Below are 24,051 nucleotides of genomic sequence, written 5' to 3'. Positions count from 1 at the left end.
AACAGTGGTTCTTTGCCACATTCCCTGCCAAAAAGTTGTTTAATATATTGAAGCAAGGGACTGCCTGGCAAAAAACCAACACTGTTAACTTTCTAGATAAGTCTTTCATGTTGACTGCACACTGTGGCTTGACAGTGCAGTAGCTATTGTTTGGTGTGATGTTTGACCCTGAGAGCAGGTCTCAATATAGAATAAGAACAGAAAATTGGAGGACATTGAAGATTTATGTTCCACACAGAGTCTGCAGGAAGCTTGGTCTCCTGCTCAAGGACATGGTAACATTTTCCAACCAGCATTTCTGCTTAAAGTGATATTTTGATATTTACTTCAAAATTGCCCTCTAGTTTCTTTTTTCTTTTCTGCTAAACATTATCAAAGCTATTCAATGAGCATTCAAAATGCACATTGTCACAATAATCTTCTGTAAGGTTACTAAAGGGTACAGTGCTAAACCTTACATAAAGTTGTTGTTTAACTCATCATGCTTATTGTGGTAAAGGAATTTGGTACTATTATATGGATTATCTGATTACCATCAGTTTGATGACAGCTATTTTTACTTTGATGAATGCTATTTTTATTTTTTAGCTGACTCAATCTAAACAAACAAATGGTAAGACACCCCAAACGTGTGTGTGTGTGTGTTTGTGGTTTTAATTGAAAAAAAAGCATGGTTAATGCTAAACTGAAGGTGTTCTGAAAAACTGATTACATATAAATGTATTATAAAGTGGTTACATAATTTAATATTTTTCTGGCACCCCATTCAGGATTACCTGTGTATAGTTCACACCTCCAAGGTTGCCATAGTTAGAAATAAGTAAATAAGTAAGTAGGTAAGTTAATAAATACATAAACAAACTAAATTACGAAAGAAAGAAAGAAAGTCTGCCTGCACTGACATGCTTTCCAAACACTATGCCTCACACCATTAGTTATTTAATCCCCCTAGGCTGGACTGCAGCAAGCTTCGCTTCACTTTAAGAAGTATTGTAGGTTTATCAGCTTATGTATTTATGCATGCAGTATGCGTTCAGATCCACCAAGCTTGGCTAAATCACAAATATTGGTTGCAAGTTGTGATTCATATTCTTAGTTGATATGGACTAAGACAAAGTTTTTCCCAGCAGCAAAATAGGAAGGACAACTCTTAACCTCAATAAAGCTAAATGCTGATAGGCAAAGGATCGCTTCAAGGTGTTACCCCATAATAACTCCTCCAACTTTGCAGACAGACAATCTTAGTGCCTTGGCATCAAAGCCACAATCTCCCAGTGTGAGGAAGTGAGGAAGCCCTAATCATAACAAATTACATGACATTTCCAAAGTAACTAGTCATCAAAAGTGAAGAGTCATCATCATAAGCAAACAGTCAGTAGAATGAACTCAGCACTATATATATAGACTTCCTCAAGGCATTTGACAGTGTAAACCAGGAAGCCTTGTGGAAGATAATGAGGCATTATCGAACACCAGGTAAATTTGTAAACCTGATCAAAGCATCCTATAAGGTATGACATCAGGTAGAGTCATCTATGCTGGCAAATTGTCGAACCTTTCTCTGTAGACATAGTGGTGAGACAGGGAAATCTCTTGCCATCCCTATTCTTCAAACTTCTCCTCACCTATATTCCGACCAAAACTATACACGGACATAAGGATGGCATACAATGGACCCTGTTCAGTCAACTCCATGATTTGGACTATGCTGATGACCTGGCACTCCTCAAACATGCACACAGACACATGCTTCTGAAAGCAGATGGTTTCACCTTATCTACCTAGAGAGTGCAATTGAAATGACTTGGTGGGGGGTGGTGGGGGTGGCAAACAGGATGTTAATGATAGGATAAGGAAAGCCAGAGTCCCTTTCGACATGCTCAAGAAAATCTGGAGCACAAATGTCATATCACTCTTCACCTCAAATGTGAAATCAGTACTTTTTTCGAAATTAACCAGCATAATCATTAGAAAATTATAAACCTTTATACCCTATGGAAGAAACCAACTGACATCACAAGGACAGCACTAACTTGGAACCTCCAGGGCAAAAGAAGAGTCGGTCAACACAAGGGAACGTGGAAGCACAACAGCAAGGCAGAATTAAAGAGAGCTGGCTATACCTGGAGACAGATTGAGGGGAGAGCCAGGGATCGCACTTCATGGAAGAGACTCATCAGTGACCTATGCCCATCGGGGGGCCAACAGATTTAATGAATGATGAGAGGATAACATCAACAAAGGACTTCAAACAACAACCCTCATCCTCATCTACAGAGTCCAGCTTCTTCTTTCTAGTGAAGAAGTATGCTGGCTTGCAGATATTCATTCATTCATCTTTGGTAACTGTTTAAAAATTGTCAGGATGTAAAAATTACATCCTGGCTTTTCACTGGGCTTTGGTCATCAAGAATGGTAATTTAAGCACAACATTTAATCCATTATTTGTGGGTAAATAATATAATAATCAACAATACAGATGTTTAATATAAGATAATATCTTATGTGCTCATTTGATGCCAGTTCAGGGGCTAATGTCCTTAAACTGCAACACTTCAGTATTTTTTTTTTCCTCTTTTTGCTTTTTTGCTGACTGTAGAAAATTGCAGATTCTTTCATTACACAACATATAGAAAACCATTTAAAACTAAAAGTATTATGAGTATATAATCACAATATTCCAATAAAGACATTCTGAAGGTCTAATACTGAGAATGATGTAACTATTCTAGCAGCACTGATCTGATGCGGAAGAGAAGAGAGGACTGTTCACTCATTTCCATTTCAGCTCCTAGCACCCAGGGCATGCCGTGTATTTCCCAAAAAAAAAAAAGTGTGTGTGCGTGCGTGAGTGCGCGTGTGTGCGTATGTGTTTAATTTGTTTTCAAAAAAATAGTACAGTTGAGTCTTCATAGAAACTTTACAACTTTCTTTCACCATAAATTAGTGCATGTTCCATGTAAATAATATGCATATGTGGTAAATCAGAGCATGGTGTAAATTACAGATGGATGGACTCTTTCCACTTCATTAACCAAAACTGTGCTTATATCAATGGTGTAAGACAAATTCACAAATCAGAGACAAATCACTTTTCAGTGCTCAAGACAAATCAGCGTAAGACAAATCACTTTTCTGGGCTCAAGTCTGTGCTTGTTGTGATTAATTAAAGGTCATTGGGATATCATATTTGGAATTGGTTATACCAGTGGTGTCATCTCCTATTATGAGTATAACCTTCATCTTATATCGTATTTAAATAACTCTATAGATTTAATGGATGAGGATGGGTTAGGTATTTATATTCCATAGTGCAATTCTCTGGTTTTACACATTAACAATCTAATTCACACCTATTAGGGATGTAAATGAAATCGAATACTTTATTGGAACTGAACAGAGAATGCTTCCCAAACTAATACAGATACAATATATAAACAACAGGTAGAGTATTCAGGGATTTTTTTGTTGTTATTTGTTTGTTTGTTTGTTTTTGTCTGTGCATGAGTGCAAGGGTTTTGCTTTAATGTGGAGCATTAAAGAACAGATCACGGAGGCAAGTGGGAGGGTTGCCAGGTTTCAGCGAAATTCCTACCCCAACTATACTCCTGGGCAAAAAAACTGGGCCAAGCCCATAATGGCAAAATATTAAGCTTTTATCAGTCTTAACAACAAATCATTGGTCAGGAAATTAGCAAGAATTAAACAAATAGATAAAGGACTTTAGTACGGGATAGCTTTTCCCTTTGATTTCTTTAAATGTTTAAGCCTTGTGGCCCTTGATGGGCCGCATCAGCTGTGGCAGATAACCAAATAATGACTACTCTTTTAAGAAAAAAATATCCCAGAAGATATTTTTGGAAAATTTTGTACACCCAGACATGTTAGATTGAATTTTACATCAAACATTTTAATCATTACATGATTTTATCTTTGAGTACAAGAAGACTATATAAGTGAATTTCCCTGTTTCTAGCTTTTCCCCAAACAGTTCACTGCAGCAAAAGTAAACAAGCAAATTGTGGCACAGGAGGACTCAGGAGTGCATGTGTTTGATTCTTGCTAAATTTCTGACCAATGATTTGTTGACCATTAAGAGTTAAAGTTAAAACCAAAATTGTTAGGATAGGCCAGAATGTTAGCAGAGGAAATGAGTAAAGAGTGGTGCACATTTCTGAATTGCGCACATTTCTGAATTGTAGTATATATCTATGGGAATTATATTGGCAACCCAGGTCACTGAATACATATAAATGTCATTAACATGAGCCCATCCAGCCTTATGTATATTAGATTCACCTTGCTTACTCAGTCACATTAGATAGAAAATAGAAAGAAAGTTCTACAGGGCATGTGGTTCATAAGTTGTTCTGTAAATGGCTATTGGCATTACGTTACACCCCAACACGTACGGATGATTGTGAGTAGCCACTGCACCTAACAGCATGTTTTGGAAGGTGGGAAGAAACAAGAGAATCCAGAAACCCAGCAGAGACAGTAATCCAAATTCAGGATCAATCTGAAGCTTAGGATCAAACCAGAGCTATGAGGTAGCAACACTACATGCTTTGCCGCCCTGCCACTTCTGCCATTTATTATTATATGATTTCACTTTTTTTTTACCATTGGATCATTAAATAGTAGTTTAATATAGAAAAATCTTCCTAAATATCAGTTACTATAGTTCTTCATTAGTGTACTGATACAAAAGTGCACACAAAGAACTTTTAGAAATTTATGAATTTGTAATACAAATATGATTTGTAACACTGTGTAATACTATATACTACGGTCACTGACAATGACATCGACTACAGAGGGGAAAACACAAGTATTATTTAATGTCCCAATGTAAATTTAGCTAAAAAAAATTTGATAGGAGTATCATTTATGCTTTTAATCTGCTCTCACCATTGTAAATTAGAAGAGCAGTAATTAAACTGGAATTTATCTTAAAATGCTCCTAGTTCATCAGAATTTATTTATAAATGGACATAAGATTGTTTACTCCTGTGCTTTTAGCAGCTCACCTTAATGCATTCTCTCCTAAACAGTAAACAGCCAACAGTAATATATTTTATTAATACTCTCTGAAGCCATCATTGAATATCCACTACTAATTACCAGTAGATTTGAATGCTGTGCCACACTATATCTAATAAATGTTTCAAACAACTCAAATGGCATTTCCCCTATTCATCATTTTCCTGCTAATGCTGTTTCTGCTTGCATAATGGTTCTTAATAACACATAACACATTCCCTATTAGCTTCCTCTAAGAAACTGAATGATAAGTTAGATAACTAAACAATAAACCAAGCTTTTAAGCACAAAAATGAAAGAAAAAAAGTGGGGAAAAAAATAGAAATGAAGTCTCATAACGCTGATTGCTATTTTTTCAGTGTCAAATGCAATATGTTTCATAAAAGTGAGTGTAAAACATTTTTAAAAAGGCTAATAAACAAGGTGGTGTGGTGGCATAGTGGGTAGCATTGCCTCTTCGTTGCCCCAGGGTCTTTGGTACGATCCTGAGCTCTGGTTACTGTCTGTGTGTGATTTCACATGTTCTCCCCTTATTCCCATTTGTATACAGTATTGCACTCATTCGTTCATTCAACCGGAGCCTACATTTGTACTGGGTGTGATTTGCCAGCTGGTGGTTTGGCTAATTTGAATTGCACCTAGGGGTGAATTAGTGTGCGAATGTGTGACCTGCGATGGACTGGCATTCCAGACAGAGTGTAATCCCACCCCACCCCCAGGGCCAGACCCTGACCAGGACAAAGCACTCACTGAAGATGAGTGTATTAACTGTACCTTAATACATTGAAAATATATTTAGATGTCTAATAAGTGATACTTGCTTTCATTTGTCATAATTTTAGCAGTCTTAAATCCAACCATAATAATAGTTTGCCAGCCTATAAAATAGCAGTCTGATGCTAGAGTAGTATCCTAAGAGTAGTGAAGAAGCAAGACAATAAAGTGACACAACAAAATGATCACCACAGAGAAATGCAGTAAGCCTGCAGTATTTGCACCATTCGCAATGCACCAAGACACTAAAGGAAAACACTAACTGTATGGTGTTGTATTGTGTGTACATTTCATATGATTATTTAATTTCATATTATATTTATATATTTGGCAACATTTTGTTTGAATAGTCTATGTTAGACAAGGTACATTCAATAAACCAGCTATAGACTGTCAACAAACTGTCAGATTTGTTCATCAATCAGCTTATCAACTAATTCTCAACAACAGTTTATGGTTGCTAATTATATTTTGTAGATAATCTATAGACTATCATCTCATCCCATTTGTTTCCACTGTATTAGGATTGTCCTGTTTATAGCTCTTTGATGTTTAGTATATAATCTATAGACTATAAACTCTATAGATACAATTTATGAGATTGTTCAGAATCATTTAATAGGCTTGTTATCAGTTAATAGATGCTTTGTAAAGTGTATAAACCAACTACTCAAATAAAGAGCTCTCAAAAACATGAATGCATTTAAGCTCAAGGTTGGAAACATGCATAAGCTAGGCATTCCTCTGTCTTCTGTCTTTGGCAAAGTTCACTCTGCAAGTGCATCTTGTGTGCAATTTCAGTACTATCTCCTCTTGAGTCAACTCTGAATAGAATAGATTTGTGCTAAACGGTTAATCCTACATAGCATATACCACATTTGGTGTAGAAAGAATGTGAAACATGAATAAAAAAATGTATGTTTAAATGCTTAATCCACACATCACAGTGTGTACAAGCAATTATTCCATACCCAAATAGGTGCAGTAATATAAAGAGGAGAGAGCCATTTGTGTTTCAGGAACGTGCATGGCTGCTCCAACAGATAAATGGTGTCGGCTCAGTGGGTGGATATGATGCCATGCTGACAAGCACATTCTGTGTAAGGAATGAGAATACATTTCACAAAAGTTCAAGCATAAATACTGCCACGTGTCAAAGATTTGGCTACAACATATTTTGCTTTGGTAGGAGCCAGTGGAAAAAACTTTCCAAAGCCAGTGGAAAAGTTGTGCCAGGAAAAGTGTCAGAAGTAGTTAAATTATGAATGAGTAGTTTAACAGTTAATTGGAAATGCTTAGTCTGTATTATTATTATTATTATTATTATTATTATTATTGTTGTTGTTGTTGTTGTTAGTGGCAGTAGTAGTAGTAGTAGTAGTAGTATCTGTTGGCTAGTATTCTTGCTGTCCTAGCTTTAATTACTGGTGTTCTTAGAAGGTGCCATGGTTTACAGCCTTGTTTGTGAGGTTCAGGCCTGAAGGTGGAATGCACATATCCATTCCATATGGTCCATTATATATGCAAAACACTTAACTGAAGGTCAGATTATTTGAAGGTCAGTGAATCTGAGTAGCCACTCACCTCGGCAAGTGTTGGAATTTTGCTTTAAGTTGCTGTTTGAGTATAGAACATCGATAGCTGTGACTGTTTCGAAAATGCGTGCAGTTACCTGCCTGCCTTCCAATCAGTCAGAGCGCGTGCTGCTGCTCCTGCGTGTGTGTGTGTGTGTGTGTGTGTGTGTGTGTGTGTGTGTTCGGGGGCGGGGGTGGGGAGATTACGCATGTCAAGATAGGTGTGAGAGAATCAGTAGATGGCACTCGTGTCCCTTTTGCTATAGACAGAAGGCTGCAGAGAATCTCTCTCTCTCTCTCTCTCTCTCTCTCTCTTTCTCTCTCTCACGCACGCACACACGCACACACGCAGTTGCCGGCGCCGCAAAAACACGCGCTCACGTTTCCATGCGTCTCCTCGGTCAGATGCTCCTCTGTGCTCTTATTCATATTGGCCAATCACTAGTAGGCTGATAGGAGGTAATTGGATAATTATATTTCACCTAACCGAGACGCCACCAGGAGATTTGTTATATAAGAAGAAACCAAAGTAAGGACTGTATACTCTTTACAGAACCATAGGCGCTGCTTTGCGCGTAGCTGAGACTCAGTGAGCATCAGTGGCGTTGGACTTCAAGTCACGTTGCATCAGAGTAGATGGGCTCATAGGCTGTGCCATGGAGGCGAGAGGAAGTGGACAGGTCTGGGTATAGCGCGAGACATTTTAACCTCATCTGCAGTCATCTCCAGCAGGACTTCAACACGTCTGCTGAAGCTACTCCTGCCCACGGGATTATTATAGGCATGGGTTTTCTTCATTCACTCTGCTCTCATTGCACTGTGAACGTCGATATGGAATGAACGGATGAAACTAGCCAGTGTGGATCTTCGTGGCATCGCGTCCTGTGACTTGCTCGCCCCAGAGTGCCGGAACACAATGGGTTAGATAGAAGACACGGATGGACCATCATTTACAGAGAGCCCGAGTTTACATTCATCTCACAGGGAATATACAGAAAACACATGACTTTTTCTGCGCTGCTCTTTGATCAGAAGTGAAGAGGACTTGGACATTTGACTCTCTCCGCTAATCCAATGAAAGCATCGGGATGCGCTATTGGAGGAAGGGGTCTTGTATGAACTATAGGCTTGTGGCAAGGATTCACTTGGAAACGTCGGTGTGATTAAAATTGATCCCCCTCCCCCCTTATTTTTCTTACATTCTCAAATGCCTAACGCTTTATCATCCCCGGGGCTGTAATGATAGTGATGGGAAATAAGCGACTTGAAAACCGCACCGGTCTGTGAGGAGAAATTTAATCAGATACAGGATAAAAGAAGAAGAAAAAAGTTCCATCCTAAACCACGACGACGGAATGAATCAGTCTGGGGGCTTTGCTTTTACTTTCTGGAGAAGGACGGGAAGGGGAATGTGGAGAGAGCGCTACTGGTGAGGTTGTGCGTAAAACCATAATCCACATCAGCAGTCAGCGTTATTAAAGAATGAGACACCGACGCCATTCGGGATCTGGTTTGATTTTTTGTGTCGTGCCAGGAAAAGTGCTGGCTTCTGTCGCAGTGATGGACAAATCGGTGTCCGGTTAATACGACATGCTTTTGTAGCTACTGCATCAGAAAGTGGCGCGCGTCAGTTTGATATTTCATCGGATGGAGAAAGTACACCGAGCAGCACATGGATGCGCATGTTGCACATTTCAGACTTGGTGAAGGATCTAGAGATTTTGGTTTCGAGGTGTAGCCTGAAGTCTGCGTGGTGAAAAACTGTGCGCAGGAGAATTGCGGATGGAGTTTCGTCGCGTTTGTCGTGGGGAAGGAGTCCAAGAGCGCGCTCCCTGCCTTTGACTGGTTGACTGAGATCATTTTCAGAAAAGTAAGTAGGCTCATCCTTCTTCTGAGTACACTGGCAGCGGTGTGGATGTCGCGTGCGTCACGTTATTGCAGCTCGAAATGGCTAGAAATCCTAATTACGGAGTGTTGCTCTGGTCCTTCGTTTCCAGCGACAGAGAAAGCACCAGAGCTGTGCACTTCAAGAGCGTCTGCAGTCTGTTATAAAGATGTGATGAGTGATCACTTGAAGACTGATCATTAAGCTAAATCACATTTAATTTAAACTGCTCTCTCTCTCTCTCTCTCTCTCTCTCTCTTCATTATTCATAAAATTACCAGTCCTTAAAAAAAAACCCGAAGTACCATTCAATAGCTGTCTTTTCCTGCATCTCGCACCCTTGCGCAGTCTGAAAGGACCCTGCACTTATGATCATTAATCGCACAGCAGCTCTGCCAATATGGATCGGTTTATTGCAGGGAAGGGATGCAGACTGTTGCTTCTCGTTTCTCGCTTGTTTGACTGCAGTCTTTTTTCCCTCAAGCGTTGATATTTTGTCAAAAATATGAGATTATGGCGGATATTTACGCATCGACCGCATGATAATGTCTAGGCTGAAACAGAATGAAATCTTGCTTATCAGATTTGTGTAATCCTGTGAGAAGCGATGCAGTGGGTGACTTCTTGTCCTTTTTGGCCATGGCACTCGTGTTGATTTGAGTGGGGATTTTCAGCCTCACGCACATGGAGCTGTCCACAACCCCTGTGGTGCTGAAGTCTCTGCCAAACTCAAACCGATGGAGCGCGCTCTTCTCCAGACAAAAAAAACAACTCATGTTTTATACCTATCGACTATTTACATTATAATGAAATGAAGAATTTCACATAATTCGTTAAACCTATTGACTTAGCGCTTAGGACCACTGACGTGTTATTATGCGTAGTATACTATAATAAGTGCATTAGTGGCAATACTGGACTCCACAATAATGGCTAAAATAATAATCACAGTTATTTTGCTCAGTATTAATTTCGCGATGGTCACAATGAATCTTATTATAGGCTATGTGTTCTTGTACTTATAGAAGCCTATATTCTTTTAAATGTATAAATCTTTCAATCAAAACAGGACAGCTAATTATAAAAGTAACTAGATTATTAATGAATTAACTAATTAAAGTAATTATACGCAACATTGTTTAGTGATCTTTAGTTATTATTTTTTATTTGTTTGTTTTGTTTTGTTTAAGCCTAATGAAACTACCTTTCTGTCTGCAGAAAATTGCTAGATTGGGCACATACAGTTACACAAAAACTTGGAACTTGAGACTTAATGCAAAACAGTCAATGAAAACCAATATCCAATTAGCTAACTTCACCTGAGCTCAACAATATTGGAGTAAGTTATGTTTAAATAATTTAAAAATACCTAAATTATGATTACAAAGGGACAAGGACTTGTGTAGCCCTGGACAATAAATATTATTATTATTAAGTCAGAGCCTTCATGCCATCATGCATTGCGACTTAATCACAGAGGTTAGACCAAAGAGGGTTTATGGTTTATGCATACTGTGCCCATTAATGTTTAATCTGTGTAGTCTAGTAATATTGTTCTATGTGTCCACTGCCTACCAAAACACTTCCACAGATAAACATGCATGGCACCTTGTCTAACAAGTCCATTTGTATTAAGTAACTGGGACCTTCTTCTGAACCAGTCCAGATTCCCCATATAATCTATGCTTTAAACTATTATTAGACCAATTACAAATTTAATACACCAACATTATATTATATTGCACTATCACAGGTCATATAGTCTAGTAAATTGGAAACGATAATTTTAGGTTCTATGATGGATGCCGGAAATTAATTACAGGCAGTATACATGTGCGGCAAGTGAACCACTTCCATCAGTCCAGTGGTAATCCTCCATTTTGTCTTCATGAAGCAGCCAAAGTAACCCACCCACACACTGTCATCCCTTTGAGAAAGCTTCCTGTTGGCAAAATGCCCATTCCGAGGCTTAGTAGGCTGTGTCAGTTCAAGCACTCCATACTTTAGAGGCTTTCAGGTACACAGGTCGGGTGTGTAGAGTAGATTTATATCTATTTGTTGCTCTGATCTTGAGATTATGCTCATATAATCTACATCAGTGTACACATTCAACAATCACTTAGGTGGTTGAAAATATATAGAATATAGAAGAATGAACACACGAATGCAGGAAAATAGCACACTGAGACATTTGGGTTTGAGATCAAAAGATAAATATGAGATGATGGATCAGAATTTCAGCTTTCATTTCCTGATATTTACATCTACCAAAGCTATGTTAAACAACTTAGAACATAGCACCTTTGGCGGCAAACCACACACACACACACACACACACACATATACACAGACTGCATTTATTATTTATTAATATGGCCCTTCTTTGAAGCTCTCCCAAAAGGATTCTTCTCCTTTTCCTACAAAATATGAAAAAGAGCAGCAGAATGATGGAGTGGTATTGCCTTGGGGAGACGAATTAGACTGCTCATTTTATGTTTTTCCCCTGTCAGGGGCTCCAGCGTGATGAATATATGGGCCTGATTGGAAAGATGACATTTGTTTGTTGGTGGATGATGCAGAGTGATTCATGTCCACACAAAGGCACTACATTATTTACCATCCACATCTCCAAAACTCCCTTCAGCCTTTCATATACGAGAGTTTTAAAAACTGGTCAGGACATCCAGATTTACTGCTGGTAAGGGCTGGTGTGAAATCTAATATATGTGGATGGTGACACAATGAAGTCTTGTAAACAGCTGATGATGGAAATGATGAAATTATAAAATCTGAAGAATGAAAAATAATCAGTGTTATAAAAATAGATTTGTAGTGTGTTGTGGTAGATTCCAGGAAATGTGAGTCATCTGCAAGCTTGTTTATTTCACTATTCGAGTATGACAATAGCGGAATCCCCAGAGCCCCCTGGGTCATTAGCACATAGCAGACTGCAGCAGAGCAGGTGCAGCATGGACACCAACAGGGACTAAAGCCTGCCATCCATCTAGTGTCAGTACTTTTTTCAGTACTTTCCCATTGACAATTGTACTATGACACATATTAAGTATAAGTATTAAATAAATTATCAAACAGTAAACCCCATAGCACACAGGTGTTAGTCATCAAGAGCGAGAGATGGAAAAATGAGGGAGAGAGCAGTTTATGCTCATATCTCATTTAATATGCTGTTTTTTTATTTTTTCAAGAAGTTTAAGGACTCTAAGGAAGACTTTCTTCTTTGTAATGTCATAAATGCCTCCTTTGAAAAAGGGAGATTAGTCTGTGAAATACTCAGTTTAGGCAAGCGTGACAATTCATCCTATAAACCGCCGCAGACTTCTATCAATAATGGTATCCGCCCATCAATTTTTCATCTCCTGAAGGTATACATTCTATGGGATTTGATACAGTGTGAAGGGAAATTAAAGAGTGAAGGAGTTTCTCGGTGTTATCCCCTTCTCTTTCTACCATTACACATGCATCATATGCTATAACATGGAAGATTTCTTTCTTGAGAGAAGAGCTATGAATAGATAGAGCTGAGATTATGTGGAAAGGGATGTATACTTGTTACTATCAAAACCAGGTAAAATATAGCAAAATATATGTTTTTACAAACTTATATTCTTACCATTTCTTTATAAAAACACACTGCACAATGAGTAATGATTTAGTGCAGCTGAAGTGCACGGACATGTTCTAAAATAAGTTCGATTTGGTTAGCATAAATAGATAAGTGCCATTAAAGCTCATGTTCATGATAAACTTGTAAATTTATAGTTTTCTTTCCCTACTGGTTAGCACTTTTTTCTTTGAATTTGGTATCATGTATGTGAATTTATTATTATATATGGCTAGAAACAGCTAAATATCACACAGCTCCACATCCACTCATGTCAATCTTGTCCACAACCACACATACTTCAGCCCCTGTGCTCACTTTATCTCCTTAAACACTCACACACACTCACACACACACACACACACACACACAAATGTATGCATACATGCTCAAAAGTGTCTGTGACCTCTACACCTACACACTGCACATGCAGTCATCTTGCATTTCATCTCATCTCATCTCTTCTCTCTCTCTCTCTTTCTCTCTCTTTCTCTTTCTCTCTTATACACACATATACACACTCACAGTAATTTCTCATTATCTGTATCTCCAACTTGAATGTCAGAATGTTGGAAGCTTTCTTGGAGTGGTCTCCCACTGGCAGCACTTCCTGCAGGATGAGCACAGCACATTCTCCTAGTCAATGCCCAAATCAATCAGAACTCTGCCCCGGTCCATCAGTCTTTCTCAATACTCTAGTGGACATCATAAATCGGCCATTCAGAGTGTCCTTGTGGACGTTTCTTTGAAGACTTCAGCACTGCAAAGAGCCAGATCAGAAAATCAGAGCTGAGAAGATCTGCAACAAAAACATGAATTAAGAATAGCGCTAAACTTAACATTTCAACACCGCTGTCTTGTTAGTCACAAAAAGCTGCTTCGCCAACAAAAATCCTAATTCACATCCACTAATCAACACACTCCATCGCCACACTACTATGTAAATGGAAGTGCAGCTGTCTCTTCGACAGCAGAATGGGCTGCAGCAGCTGGGTCATGAAGCCAATAAAGCCCAAAGTAGGCCTGATTTAATGACTGTGGAATGTGGGTGCCGTATCAGTCTCAAAATGGTACTAAAAGGCAAATGACCAGAATTCAGGATGGAAAATGAGTGAATTATTAGTTCTTTTTTAATAACAGTTTCCTCTTTTTTTGGTCCCTCACACACACACACACACACACACACTATCTGTTTGTATGTAGGTTCTGCAGAGCTCTTTCTTTGTTCCTCCGCTGCACCTGGGAGGCATCTGTTTTATATGACATGGCCCTGGGTTGCTATATTAATTCTACCTGCTAATTTGAAAGGTTAAAAAAGGCTGCAGGAAAAAAATGTGACATGCTCATGCTTGCTGCTCCTCACGTAGTAAAGCACCTGTTTAATGGAGGTGAGGTTCAGTGATTCCCCTCTCACAGGAGAGCAAGATGGGGGTGGAGACAGAATGATAATGGCAGGGTTAGGAAGAGTATGCATCTAATAGGTTATTTGAGAAAGCAGAAAAAAGGGCAATGCGGGTGGAGCTGATTATTCTTATCGGAGTTCATTAATGTAACTACCTCTCACAATAGGCCTGTGCATAAAGCTCTCAGTCTCCTTTAATGACTGGATATGACCAATGCAGCCAGTCTGTGCAGCCCTCCAGCACTCTTACAAATGAGAAACTGTCACAGCTGCTAACACACGCACACATGCACACAGACACACACGCATCAGAATCTTGTTCCATATATACTTACACACTTCCAGCCCTGTTTTCATGAATGTATCACAAAGAGGTATTCTTAGACAAGCTGCCATATTAGGCAATCAAGCCGGCTCCTCTCATTCCCTTTAAGACGAGCTTAGTGCAGTGACATTTTTGTAATGACACCAAATTAGATTTCACTTATAGATTTCTCTTTACTATTTTAGTGGTAGAAATAAACTGCTGACTCACAGAAAATTACAACAAATGTGTTTTTGGGGGTTTTTTTGTACACTTTTGTGTGTGTTCACTCGTGTGAGCACTCTAGAATTCTTTTTCTGTATGGCAATAAATTTGGTGAGCCTGCCAGTTCATTAAATTCTGTTAATTATATGATGTTCTGTGTGTAATGGGCCATTAACTTCTGGGTTGTTCATTCTTATTTGTTTCATAAAAAAATGATTGCGATTTTGTTTGGTATTTAGTTAATCATTTGGCAAATTAGCCTATTTACAGTATATAATGAAGTGTTCTTCCACCATTCTTTTTTTTTAAAAAGATGAGACTGGACGTGAAGTGACAAAACTATTATTTTGCCCTTGCTTCTGTGCTAAGAGAAGGCCAGGAAAGATGTTAACATGACTGTAATTCTGGACAAAAATGGGTTGCGAAAAAAAAAAAAAAAACAGCTTTTGAATTCCAGTATGCTAATATCAGTGTAGGTGCATTTATTTCTATTTATGAAAATAACAAATTGGCTTGTGTTAAATAGATAGGATTATATGACTAAGCAATACTTGCCCCTTCATAAAAATAGAGTATTTCAGCAAAATACATTCATTCCATTTTGTTTGCAGTTTTTATAAAAAAGACTTGAGAGCTGAATTTGAGGAAGTGGCTGTTGGATGAACACTTGGCCTGTTTGACCAGGTATTGTAAGCAGGCTAGCTCAGGTGCTCTGTGCATCACCGTTGTAGTCCATTAGTGTGCTATGAACTTAAATTGTTGCTCTGCTTACAGTTCTGTTAGATTATGTTAGGAAGGTTCAAAGTATAATCAGAACATGATACTCTGAATTGCACAGAAGACAATTGATGATTATGACAATGATTGCTTACTCATTGACATTCAAAGTCATTTCAAAGCATATTGGTTGGTAGCAAATCTCAGTATGCTTTAAATTATCCTTGTGTCTATCCCCTCTGACACCTATCCCTTGTTTTGACCCCAATTTGCCTTTTCCCTCATAGGTTATCTCTTACCAATCAAAGGATGGATACAAAGGATTTTTTGACACAATTATGAATAGGTGGAACATATGACTCATGTCTGGCTTTATAGGATTAAAACAGAGCTTCAAGCAACTGCACTGTGGCATGGCTGAGTTGGGAGTATAAGAAATTCTACCTTTTTCAGTGGGAAAGTGATGAATATTTAGAAATGTACAAGGGCTATGTACTGAAGGTACCACATAAATGATGATGATAATGATGTAAAAAAGATATGTAATAAAGATATGTTCATTATTAAGGTCTGTGGTCACACTGACTGTCTGAGATTATACTGTTGGATGAACACTTGGCCTATTTGACCTAATATTTGACGTCATTTAGAGTGCTGATGAGGTATTGACATGAGTGCATTTCATCTATACTTCTATAAAAAAATACAGAAAAATGTTTAATTTAATGATCAATGCTCTGAGATGGTTATCTGACAAATTGCAGGCCAGGAACCATGCCCTGATCTTTAACTCTCAGAGGACTCAGAGTATGTTTTACTCAATGCACTTTCTAATGAAAAATTGAGAGAATCTGTATCTGATTAAACATCCTGTGGAATTTGATATTATAGCTATATGAAGTCTCAGTTATTTGTTTACATTGCGGATTATGCTAAACAGCTTGTGGTTTTAAGACTCCTGCTAACGATTCTGGAGGAAAGACATAGAACGATAAGGGCTGGTAATGACGAGTTCAGTGATAGTTTGCAGGCAATAGTTTACAGGCAACCAGGTGAAACCCTAAAAAAAATAAATCTAAAGCTAACATAAAATACATTCTCAGAATCCAGTGAGAACCCATACAGGCTAGGCTGCTTATTGCCTTACTGCCTATACTGTCGGTTATAGTCCTGTGTAATACATATACAGATGAACGTGAATTCCTTTCAGGTAACATACTTGATTATATTGTGTTCATTTATAGAAATTACATGACTAAATTAAGTAATGGCACCTCAAATGAGTCAAGTCATTCAATGAAACACTGAGTCTAGCTGTCAGTGCTTCAGAGTATAATTTCAGCTTGAAGTGTATTAGGTTTACAGTCCTCTAGGTACTGATTAGAACAAACATCTTAGTCAGAAGCTTATTATAAACTAATACTGCTGTACTTCCACTGAGCAATAGCACATATTAGACATATGCTCAAGGGTCTTCTTTCTGATGTGTATGTTGTATGAGTTATCATGACAACAGCATGTTACTGTGAACTGTCATGGTTACGAATATGTGAATAACACGCATGAGTTCTTGAGAGAGATATGGGTGATTGAGTGGAGTGTCACAGTGTAGGTGACTGCTCTGCTAGGGCTTATGTGTGTTTGGGCTCTAGGGCACAGGGGTGTGTGTGTGTGTGTGTTTAAACGGCTCATATACAGACAGCTGATGCTTGTCATCCAAGTTACATTTTTCTAGCATAATATTAATCGTGAAAGAAAGCAAATCAACATTTTAGCTCTTCGGATCTACTATAGATCTCTCCCTTTCTTTTGTCAGATCTTTCACTTTCTTTTTCTTTCTATCACTTGTGTGATGTCCCTAGGCTTGGTCACTTACAGCCCGTGAAGACTGTTGAAACATGGCAGGAGCTGTGATGTGCTACAGTTATGGACACACTCCACTGTGTGCAATCTCATTTCTACTTCATGCCCTGGTGTCCACTAAGGTCCATCTCTCTATCTTTTTCATGCTCTCTTTTTCTTTGCTAGAGGTTGTCTTGCTTTCTCACTTGGTTTGTCTTGTCATTCTATATCATATTTCTTCTTTTCTGCACAATCTCTCCCCCTCTCTGTCTTTCTCTTTCACACTCATTGTCTCTCTCTCTCTCTCTCTCTCTCTCTCACACACACACACACACACACACACACATGCTCATTTCGATTATCTTTCTTTAACTTTTTTGATATAACATTATCTAGCTTCAGCAGAGTGCCACACTGCCCTGTCAAATTCTCCCAATTTTCTGTCTTCTTTTCTACTCTCTGTCTCTTTCATTTCTTTCCTTTCTTACCCAAACCCTGCTGATATACACCCACAGAATGGCTGCTTTGAGTCTGTTCCCTGCTGAAGGAGTGTTGTGTTGAGCTGAACAGAGTGATATTAGCAATGGATGGTAGGCAAATGATGCCAGAATGTTGGCATGTGTCCTGCAGTGCCTGCCAGACCTCTCACCCCAGTGGCGCAGCGGCATTTGGCCCTGCTCTGCCTGCTGTCTATTCTTTGTTGCAAACAGGAAATTTTTCTGTTCTAATTCTAAAGGTTACTCTCATACTTATTAATCTCTGGTTGATGTGACCAAATACAGCATACAATTTGTAATAACCCAGTGTGATATTACCAGCAGTGTGACAGTTGAGCTATAAGAATGGAGAAGGGGAAGAAGAGACAGATGTAGCATGATAAAGGAGCTCATTTGCAAGACATTTCTGTCAGTGTCAAAAATAGTAATTCCTAGAAACCTGCTCTAAATATGCACATGACCCTAATTTCGCTCAGTAGCATGTTTCAGTATGAGATGATCAAAGTCGGTCCTTAATACAGGACGTGTTTAAAAACCATAACGAGATACGAATAGCAATTAATTTAAGATTGATAAGATTACCATTTGGCTAAATAAGGCTTGTCTTTATCCCTGTGGTCATTAATTGCATGGTGATGTCAAGAAATCGTTTTTACCTTTGAATCTGAAATATATAAATCTGATTGGTGGTGGTGAGCTTCCCTGACACAAAATATGAAATAATGGGGTGTTTAAGCTCCATTGTCCATCTGTCAGTTTTGCAACCAGTGTATTCAAAGATGGGATTTTTTAAAAATAAATGACTATCCACTAAATGAATCGTCTCCCTCTCAATGTTTGATTTATCTCTTCTTTTGCAAGGACACAACTGATAGCCACAGTATTACTTCCTCCTAATATTTACCTCAAAATACTTTTCCACTGATTCTCTTGTTTGTATGATGTAGATGTTAATATATGTAGAATATAGAAAAGCAAATTCAAGTCATTACTCTGTTCCCAAGCACTATTTATTTCTGTAGAGTTAGCTTGGGGGCTAATTGCTCACATTTCCATACCAAATAAAGAGCATAATGAGTGATCTCTTCTTCACACACAGTAATATTAATCTTCCTTTGCTCATTTGAAATTCTCCTCTGGTCAATTTTAAGTTTCATTTCTTCTGAACTTGCAGCTAAACCAAACTTTCTAATTGTGCATAAAAGTCAATGATGAATTAAAAGAGAAAAGATGAGTTTGAATGCTATTACTTGGCAAAGTCAAACGAAGACTGAAGTGGGAAGAGAGGGGTACTGTTGGAGCTGAAAGCGAGCTGTAAGATCACATTTTGACCTCATGATGAGCCATTAATTAAATCCTATTTAAAATGACAGCTATCAATCCACAAATGAACCATATTAATAAATGTCATATTAATGATTCTCATAGCATGAATTGTGCACCCGTAAGTGTGCACAATAAATGCTAATGAATGACTGGGCTGGCTCAGATTAGAATATTATTCCTAAAGCTGTAAAGCTGGGCTTTTCCCCCTAAGCCAATAAAATGATCCCAAGAGCAAACCCAAGAGCACTATTCCACTATATATTGCAGTTCACAATACTACAGGCAGAATTCTTAGTGGAAGAGATCACAGTATGCTGGCTCTTTATTGGTTACCTGCATCTTGAATTGCTTTAATGATCAGAATTGTCTTCATAGCCATGTCCTTATGTCCTTCACTAAATTATTCTTAGCAGCACACTGGTCACTCAGACCATTGAACAGTAGAATACTGGTTATTCCTAAATAAGAGAAGAACAGGAAAACTGCTTTTACTTCAATTAGCCCCATGCTCTGGGATTGTCCCCCTGAATATGTTTGTTTGTTTATTTATTTATATAGATCAATTTAATACAACTTGCGTTGCCCAAAGTGCTTTACAATCACATACTAGGAAATACAATAAAAATACAATAATAGACACACAAACATCACCTGCACATACACACACACACACAAACAGTAACTTCATCCAATGAGCTCCCCATTAGTATTTAAAAGATGTTGTTTTAACATACATTTAAACATAGGTAAAGATTTAATAGATCGAATAAAAAGAGGGAGATCGGTCTACAATTTAGGGCCTGCTCGAGAAAAGGCTCTATCTCCTCTGTGTTTGTATTTTGTCCTAGTAGCACATAACAGATGTCGATTTTCTGATCTCAGAGATCTAGAGGGAAAGTAGAATGACCCCATAATAGACAAATACACAGGAGCTAGATTGTGCAGGGCCTTGAAAACCAGTACGAGAATCTTATAGATAACTCTAAGTCGTACTGGCAGCCACTTTAATGAAATTAATAACGGAGTTAACGATTCATATTTCTTTGCCGGCTTGATCGGTTTTGCTGCTGCATTTTGGATTTTCTGTAACCGCATAAATGCTTGAGCGTCAACTCCATAATAAAGGGAGTTACAATAATCCATTCGAGAAAAAACAATGGCAGTAATTGCTTTCTCAAAATCTGAACTGGATAGGAATGGTTTAGGTTTGGCTAGCAGACGTAGATTAAAAAAACAAGATCTCACCACAGTATTTATTTGCCTGAATATGGACATCCTTAAAAAGAATTCCGAAGGACTTATGTTTTTAGCATCTTAACAAGGATTTTTTTTTAACAAATTAAACATTACTGCTTTTCATTTTTTTTTTTTTATTCTTGTCTTTGGAATTTTATTTCTTCTACAAAGTCCTTATAAAGTCCTGTGAAGGTTCCAAGGAGAACTCCTGTAGAAATCTAGAAGCAATTACTCAACGATTCCTGGAACCTCCTTTTTTTTTCTAAGAGTGTGTATAAATAAGGAATAACACACAACTGGCCTTGCTGTTATATGAAAATAATAAAGGCCAGGGTGGTATGATATGGCCTGATGATAAGTGAAGTATTTTCGTATGACAGCACTATCTGAGACGTGCCATTCCACATATACCACCGCAATACGATTACAATGTTTAGTTTGTAATTGTTAATTTGCCAACAGTTACAATGTTTAATGAACAACACACTGCATTTTTAATGGTTTGTAGGTAGATTTAATGTTGTGGAATATCTAGGAGACAAGTTAGTTCCTGTTATTACTTATGTTAAAGCAACTGAAAAGAGTTGTTCCCTCACCTGCATCTCCTTTTCCTCTCTGTCTAAAAAAAACACAGCTTCTCATTTTACAGAAACCAGAAAGCATGAACTCCTGGCCTGAAGACTTTCTCATGGTGGGAATCTTTACAAACCACTGTGACTGTTACAAAGCAGAGACACTCGGGACTCCTTCCATAAATGTTACATAAATGTCTCCTAACAAAAAACTTCAATGATTATACGTTTTTCTTTGTTAAACAGCACATTTTTAAAGTGGTTTGTTATTAGTCTTAGTCTACTATTCAAGTCCTCTCTATGAGCTGTTACTATAGAAACAGTAACATATTATAACAAGCATGTCAATATTAACTTATCATACAAGAATAATGTACACCTTCTGATCAGTCAGATTTGAGAATTCATCCATGCTGTGGTATAAATTTGTTTATTGTTGATGTTAGAGGTTATATCTTGCTAACTCTTTCCAGAGTGTTATGTCTTTTTAATTCAGTAGAGCATTAGGCCAGACCTAAAGTTAAATACCCTTAATCCAACATAATATGTTGAGTTGACAGACCCTTGCTTATTCTCGCTAATTTTTACGCACGCACACACACACACACACACAGGTCACGCTGTAAATATTTTGCTTCCATGTTTTCTTGCTATACTTCACCACTATCTAGGAGCAGGTTAATGCTTTAAATATAATTAGGGAATCAAACACAACAAGCTGTACTGTTATAGGCAAATAATTAAAGATGAGGTGGTGTGATGCCACCGCATAGTTGATAGTTTTCTAATAACCAATAATGGCACATCCCAAATTGTTTCATTCCTGTAATACCACATCAATTTGCCAACAAATACAAATAAAACATCGATAAAGTCATTCGTTCACCAGTATCTCTTTTTTTCTCTTTCTTGTAGCAAATAAAACAAAAAACTCTTGTCCTGTTACTAAGAAACCAGAAGGCACAAAATTATCTGTCCTGAAGATTCTTCCATGGCATAAAACTTGCAGAGTGTTACAACACACTGACACTGGAGACTCCTTCATTAAGTGTTAAATAAACATTTCCTTATACTGTAGAAGCCTTCACCATTTTACCCATTTTATATGTTTTGACTTGCGAAATAACAGCACATTTTTATTCTGTTTATTAGCCTTAGATTATGTGGAATGCATCATACAAGTGCCTGTGAAGGAGTTCTTACTATAGAAACGATAATGTATTAGGATGAACGTATGCATAGAAACCTGTGAATTGCTTTGCAGCCGGCACTACTGTCAAAGCTGTTCTGTTGTAGAAAATTAATTAACATCTTCTGATAAATTGAGTATTTAACAGCGCTGCGTTATAACAAGACTTAAAATGTACAGTAAGATATTCGTAGATTAAGATGGAACGTTTTAATGTGTTCACCCTATGCTTATAATGATGGAATACGTTTTTAATGCCGTAAAAGCTGCATATGCAGATCCATTTGCAGGTCTGTCTCTCAGCATGTGCATAGTCCTTTGTATTTTTACATTAGGCAGAATTATGAGTGCACATGCACTACATAGTCTGCTCTCATTTGCAGCTGCCAGTCTCTTGTAGTCCCCTTATCAAAAGGCTTCTTGCTCGGGAGAAAACTGCAGGCTATCTCTTCTGAGACCTTCTTGTAAAAGGGCAGTGTGGGTTGAAGTAGTGGAGGGCACACAGGGTAACACTTCCCTCAGGCAATCTCTCCTGGATTCAAACACAAACACGCTTCCATGCTGGGCTCTCTCAGTCTGGGCCAGTTGTCTTTTCTCCTGCACCCTCCTCCTCTCCATTCCTGTCTTCTGCTCAAATTCTCATTCTCCCATGTCCTCCAGGTATGAGTGGCATGTTTCAAAATCGATTTTTATGTACTCTTTGTCCTCTCTCTTTATTTCTGTTTTTACCTTTTTCCTATCTACATTAACACCCTTCTTTTTCTACACTAACACGTCGTCTTAGTGTCTGCCTGTCTTATTTGTTTTTCAGTTCTATAGTAATTGCTTTAAAGGCCCGTCTGTTCTATAAATTAGTTTTTTTTTGTTTTTTTTTTTTTGTTTTGGTTTTTTTTTTTGTGCCCTAAGTACCGGACAATTCCTTCATTTAGGTAGGGAGCAACTGTGTCACAGCATGTTCTCTTGCCACTGTGCCTTAGGTAACAAGTTATCTGTGTTATCTGTCAAACACACAGAAACATGTATGCACACACACACACCCACACACACACACACACACACACACACACACACACACACACACACACTGACACAAAGGTACACAAATGCGTGTGCTCCATAAATCCAGAGCAGGGATGCTATTCTTAGTTACGGCAGAACATTAAGGAAGCTGATGGTGCAGGCTTGAAAAGGCAAGCAGTAAAGCAGTGAACGAAGCCACCTCCCAGTGAAAGCTGAAGCTACATTTTACCTGCTGAAATCTATGTGCAAGACTGGATTCATTCACTGTGGTATCAGTTGCATGTTGGTGCTTTTTGGTCATTTTTCTTAGGTTTGTATGCACTGAAATGGAAGCCCATCAAAATGAGATTGCGCTAAGAATCTTTCACATACTGATCTGGCAATCATGACTGATTAAAATGCATAGTTAAGAGACACATTGTGAAATGGATAAAAAAACCTCCTACACTCTCTCCTTTTCTCTCTTTATCTTCATCCTATATTAAGCTTTTCTGAGCCAGTCAGTCCCAACCCCTTACAGCATTGACACACAGCTGCATGCTGTCAGAGCCCAACAACCCTCCATCACTCTGAATACCCATTTCAGCTAACAACAACATCCCAGAACAACCTTCAGCCTATTGCACTTTCTTTCTGTTACTCTCTCTGTTGTTCTCTCTTTTTTTTTCCTCTCGTTTTTCTTTGGATATTCACCTATATTAGTGAAATCAGTGCATGATTCCTTAATCTCCATTAGGGTAAACTTTTCTCTCTCTCTCTCTCTCTCTCTCTCTCTCTCCTTCACTCTTCTTTTTTTCTGCCTACATTAAGCTTTTCTGGGCCA

General features: G+C 38.2%; 1 protein-coding gene across 1 annotated transcript in view; it reads left to right on the top strand.

Annotated features, from left to right (window-relative positions):
* Positions 1-7,741: 7,741 nt before the first annotated feature.
* Positions 7,742-24,051, top strand: part of lrrc4ca (leucine rich repeat containing 4C, genome duplicate a) — a 50,388-nt gene continuing 34,078 nt past the window's right edge. Inside the window, exon 1 of the mRNA XM_026918655.3 lies at positions 7,742-9,261. The gene's annotated coding sequence lies outside the window, so the exon portion shown is untranslated. The remainder of the gene's footprint in view (positions 9,262-24,051) is intronic.

Source organism: Pangasianodon hypophthalmus, chromosome 9 (assembly GCF_027358585.1).
Source record: "Pangasianodon hypophthalmus isolate fPanHyp1 chromosome 9, fPanHyp1.pri, whole genome shotgun sequence".
Lineage (NCBI taxonomy): Eukaryota > Metazoa > Chordata > Actinopteri > Siluriformes > Pangasiidae > Pangasianodon > Pangasianodon hypophthalmus.
This window is presented reverse-complemented; position numbering and strand designations above follow the sequence as displayed.